This window comes from Canis lupus, chromosome 31 (genome assembly GCF_003254725.2).
Source record: "Canis lupus dingo isolate Sandy chromosome 31, ASM325472v2, whole genome shotgun sequence".
Taxonomy (NCBI): Eukaryota; Metazoa; Chordata; class Mammalia; order Carnivora; family Canidae; genus Canis; species Canis lupus.
Window position 1 is genome coordinate 19,066,109 of NC_064273.1, and position 6,000 is coordinate 19,072,108.

General features: G+C 33.6%; 1 long non-coding RNA gene across 1 annotated transcript in view; it reads right to left on the minus strand.

The window, feature by feature from the left end:
• LOC112661889 (uncharacterized) overlaps window positions 1-2,332 on the minus strand; it is an 81,116-nt gene extending 78,784 nt beyond the window's left edge. Inside the window, exon 1 of the long non-coding RNA XR_003138069.3 lies at window positions 2,232-2,332. This is a non-coding gene — a long non-coding RNA (uncharacterized LOC112661889). The remainder of the gene's footprint in view (window positions 1-2,231) is intronic.
• Window positions 2,333-6,000: the final 3,668 nt, after the last annotated feature.

Below are 6,000 nucleotides of genomic sequence, written 5' to 3' on the forward strand. Positions count from 1 at the left end.
GATGTAGCAAATAAGGCAGTTATTGTAATAATTCAGGTGAAAAATAAGGTTAATTGGATCAAGATGGTAGCAGTTATCATACTATTGAATGGTCAGATTTCAAAGATATCTTAAAGTCTAACCAAGAGAATAGCTATTATATTTCTATATTTATAATTTATAAATTATAATTTTATAATATATTTCTATAATATACATACAAGTATATCCCAGTAGTTAAATTATCTTAATTAAAATACATACAGCCTTTAATCTTTACCTCATTTATGACAACTATCACTAATTGAGTAGTTACATTCTTTTTCACATAGAGTAAAGCCTATAAGATTCGCAAAAATTAAATTATGAATAGATACTGATGAATGAAGAACCAAATAATGAATTATATAAAGGCAATGATATCTTGTTTTAAAATAATCCTATCTTGGGCAGCCTCAGTGGCTCAGCAGTTAAGCGCGGCCTTCAGCCCAGGGCGTGATCCTGGGGTCCCAGGATGGAGTCCCACATCGGACTCCTTGCATGGAGCCTGCTTCTTCCTCTGCCTGTGTCTGTGGCTCTCTCTCTCTGTCTCTCATGAATAAATAAATAAAATATTTTAAAAATGATAAATAAAATAATCCTATCTAGTTAAGTAAAATGTAACTTTGTTTAGGAATATGGATATACATATTAGAGTATAAAATTGAAAAAAATAGGTTAATCTTCCCAAGGTGTATTCCTTCAATTAATTAGGAAAGTTGAAAAGATAGGTTTTTCTTTTGTGATTTTAACATCCATATTCTCCTTGTTTTGCTGTAGAAATATTCTCTTTCATATTAGATGTATACATTTTATTTTTATTAGAAACAATACTTCTTGGTCATTTTCTGATGCTCCATATATAACATTGGAGGTCCAATTTCACTTTCCTCAAAATATAGAATTAGTTGTGCCAATTTCATTTATTGATTCAAATTACAGTATTTAAATATTTAAATATCGATATATATTCAGATATCTTCATTCTTCATTATGTCTTTTTTTTTTCTCTTCTTTGGCCAAGACCTTATTATTTTAATTGCATTTGATTTTATTGTTTTTAAAACTTAAATTTTATATGACTCCATTTATTGTTTATTTTTTTTTAATTTTTATTTATTTATGATAGTCACAGAGAGAGAGAGAGAGAGAGGCAGAGACATAAGCAGAGGGAGAAGCAGGCTCCATGCACCGGGAGCCCGATGTGGGATTCAATCCTGGGTCTCCAGGATCGCGCCCTGGGCCAAAGGCAGGCGCCAAACCGCTTCGCCACCCAGGGATCCCATTTATTGTTTATTAATTTTAAAATCATTGCTGGTGAAATCATTTTCCAATTACAGTATTAATTATAAATGTTAAAATTTTATTGTTATTCTTTAAATATGTATAACCATATAACAAAGTTGAAGAGTCATTGGAGTTTATTTTTTTCTTTTCCAAATACAATTTTCCTGTATCCTCAACTGTAAGTTTTATATTTTGAAACATAATTCATTTTAAAAAATGTTAGTCTTGTATAAAAGAATAAAACGAAATTTATGAAAAACTACTGGAACTAATAAGTGAATTTATCAAGGTTGTAGAATACAAGGTCAATATAGAAAATCAATTCTGTCTTTATACGAACTTTAAACAAATTGAAAACATACAGATTACAGTAGCACAAAAAGCAGATTCATTAGAGTTTTGATGGATTCTACCTTGTTTTCTGCATTTGAGGTAAAAAAATGATACTATGAGTCACTATTATTAATTTGAAATAATTATATTGCTCAGGTGTGACAGAAGAAAAAATAAAGATGCATCAGTTTATAAGATGAGTTATAAAAAAAAAATACTAAAATAGGGCAGCCCAGGTGGCTCAGCGGTTTGGCGCCGCCTTCTGCCCAAGGCGTGATCCTGGAGTCCCCGGATCAAGTCCTACCTACATCAGGCTCCCTGCATGGAGTCTGCTTCTCCTTCTGCCCGTGTCTCTGCTTCTCTCTCTCTGTGTGTCTCTCATGAATGAATAAATAAATCAATAAAATCTTTTAAAAAATACTAAAATATACAATGGCTTGTACAAATAGTTTTTTCTCTCTTAGGTATGTGTCCAGGAGGCTTGTCCAACATTGAAAAGAGAACTGCCCAAGATCATGCAACCATGATTTCTCTCTCTTGTTCCTCCACCATGCTCAACAGATCGTCCCAATGATTATCACCCTTTCTCTCACCTTTATTACCGCATTGCAAGCTCTAAAGGGAATTGTACTCTTCATCCACTCAGGGCCTTCATTTGGGCTTGCACATTGCTTCTACTCTGATACACGTGAGATCACAATCTAGACCTATGGCAATATCTCCTGGGAAACAGGAAAGTTGCTTGAGCTAGATTCCCTGTGGGCCCACTGAAAACTTATGTAAGTTTAGAATATGGGGTTACCATATATTGGGTTAGCAGCACCTGTCACAATATATAGAACTAGTATGATTTTCTAATAATAATTACTTTCTAATTAATTGTAAGTCTGTTCTAAATCCATATTTAGGAGTGTATATTTAACACTTCATGCCATAGTTTATGTATTCATAATAGAGAATCTGATATAATTCACACATAATTATTAATACAATATTCAATCCAAGTGATTGAATATCTCAAAGATTAATATTTGTGCTAAGAACATACTGGGTATGGTGGCTGCATTTTTGTTCTTTTGAAAATCATTTTATCATTAAACTATTAGTAGGAAAATTTTAATCTTACCCCTATCATTATATACTAAGAACAAATTAATTGTCACATTTTACTTTACCAACTAATTTGCACAGAAATCTCAAATATATTATTCAATAAACATTGTTAATATTTTAGCAGTTAAATGAAGTTAGATTTAGATCCTGATGTCTAAAAGTTAATGTTTTTGTTCATATCTTTCAAAACATACTTCAACGTCATACATGACAGAAAAAAATCCTCTATTATTCTGTCCCTTTATTTTGCATGGTGAGAATGCAAGAGAATTTTGAGAATTCAAATCCTGTTATCACATATGTATCTGAAAATAAGAAAAGGTAAATAAGATACAGCACAGAGTATTTACAAAGTAGTTCAAATTTATTTGTGTGAACACACTAGTGAGCTTTTTAGGAGAAAACTTTTTACCTAATAATTAAAGTAGCTAATTGTATAATTTGAATTGCTTGGCTTATTTGTTCCCTGAGTTCTTTATTTGCAGTTAAATACTTCTGAGGTAAGTCATATGGTTTATTGACCTTCAAAGTAAAATTTTAATATTTGATTTTACAACTTTTCTTTACTTCTCTTTTCTGCACTGCGTGTGCTATAAACCCCAATAGAATTAATTGCCTAATTACAGAGAATAAAAAGGAATGCCTTTTGAAAGATTTAAAATTTGTTATTTCCTACAGTGAAGATTTGACCTGACAGCCTGACCTACACAGTTTGCACCCATTAAAGAAGGAAAATAATCATCTATTTGGGAACACAATTTTAACCTATAATAAGTGTAACACAAATGCTCCACGATTTAAGTCATTTCATATTCTAAGAGTGAAGTCTGGAGCCATTATAATGGTTAATCCTTACCAGTAACCATCTATCCTCTTCTTAAAAATAAACTCCACCTCTATTGTTTTAATTGTTTGGTACAAATTAAATATGTAGCAGAAATTAGACATTAAGAAAATATTAACAGTAGTAGCTGGATCTTTGGCACACGGGAGAAAATTTTCCAGCCACAGGATTGGATAAATTTTATGAACAGGACTTACAAATAAAGTCCATGTAAATATACTTGAGAGACATGACATATACATTCCATCTGATAAAGACATATATTTGAATATAGGCTTCATATCTGCTTTATCTGTGGGCTACTCCTGTTGTCTTCTGATGCCTATTGGGCTCTGGGTATATGTGGTCTACTTGTGTTAGTTTTATACCAGCACAGGCACTCACAGAGGACCACAAGGGAAGGTAAAAAGGCAAATATGTGAGATTCTTTAAATGATGTCATGTGACATGATTGGAAACCTGAAAAAGGATGGTCACTTTCACCCGGAGTATTCATAGAAGAATTTACAGATGAAATAAAATGTGAATTAGAGTTTAAAAGGGAAAGAAATATTCATGAGTGCAAATGAAGATTCAGTCAGTTTCAAAGCAGATACCAGTAAAGTTTCCTGACATGGTAAGAAAAAGAATTCTTTAGGTGAAGCAGATCAGGGTAAATAAAATGAGAGAATTTTGAGTTTTATTATTGCACTAAGACAATGGTTAAGGAAAGTTAATCTGGTGATAAAAATGGTAGGAATCTAGCAGGTAGATGTGGGAGGGGAAAGTAGAATTTAAGAAGTAGAGGTTATAGATCGGTACAATTTTGAGATGTGAAAGGTCTAATATAAGATGAAAGCAGTATGTGATACAGAGGAATAATTACATATTAAACAATGTTTTAAGTGAAGTGTGAGGATTTAGTGATTAATTAGCTCTAGTGACCATGTGGAGGAACAGAATTAAATGCCCTTGAAGTTTTCAGCTGTGGTGATTGGAGAATAATAGAGCCACTGAATTAGAGTCAAATTAAGAAAATTTTGTTGAACTACAACATGCCAGTTGAAGTCATGCCACTTTATTTCACTGGTAAGACAATTCCAGTGATAGTTGAAAACAGGGCGATGTTGCAACAAGGATGCTCTACCTTAGACTAGTGATGGGTGAAGGTATAGCTATGGTGGCATTTTAAAAGGCTCAAAGTGCTTTAGAAATGAAAGTTTGTCAGAAGACTGAAAAGGCAGAAGATTGAGATTCGTAAGTTTAAGAAAAGAAAGAATTAGCAGAGAACTACAAAGAAGTTCAAAAAAGGTGCTGAAAGATTCTGAAGGAAGCTTCTAAAACCAGGATAGTCAGACACAAGGAAGATATCAGAGATTGTTAACATTAGTACTATATAAGTGGTTGAAATCATTTCCCGTGGTAACAAAAGGTACATTGTATGGATGTCTGGGTGATTCAGTGGTTGAGCATCTGCCTTCCGCTTGGGGCATGATCCTGGAGTCCTGGGATGAATCCACATGGGGCTTCTTATGGGGAGCCTGCTTCTCCCTCTACCTGTGTCTCTGCCTCTCTCTCTGTGTCTCTTATGGATAAATAAGTAAAATCTTTAAAAAAAAAAAAGATACATTTTAATCTAAAGTAAGTAGAAATATGTCAAAGTTCTGGGATACTAAGACATTCATTTCTGTAACAGAATATAGTAAAAACATTTAAGAGAAGAACAGAGCAATTAGGATTTCATCAAAAAAACAACCTGTGGACTGGCTTTTTTTTTTTTTTTGCCTTTTATAAAATGTCTCTCAATGCTTTTGCCTTTTATAAAATGTCTCTCAATGCTATTCTCCTACTGTATCAATTTAAGGCCATCAATTCATTACACATCTAATAAAAATACTTGTGAATAAATGGGAGTGCTTCAGGTAAGCAAATCAGTTTCTTTGGCATTGCTATGGTCTCAGTGTTTCTGTACCCCACCAAATTCATAAGTTGAAATTCTAAACCCTAGCATTACTGGTATTGGTAGATGGGGTCTTCGGGAAGTTTTTATGCCATGAGAGTGGATCCCTCAAGAATAGGATTAGCGCCCTTAGAAAAGAAACTCCAGAGAGTGCCCTAGCTGTTTCTGTCATGTGAGGATACAAAGAGAAATCTGTAACCCGGAAGAGAGCCCTCACCTGACACGCCTACATCCTGATCTTGGACTTCCCGCCTCTAGAACTGTGAAAAATAAGTTACTTTTATAAGCTACTCAGTCTTGTGGTACTTTGTTAGAGCAGCTCACATGGACAAGACAGGCATGATAGAACATAAATCAGGAGTGAATGATCACCTGCAAGGTAGGTTAAGAATAAGAATGGGGGGGGGGGGGTTGGTTACAATATCTGATGGCTTTATGAAAAGTGACAGTGGCAGAGAAGAAGGAA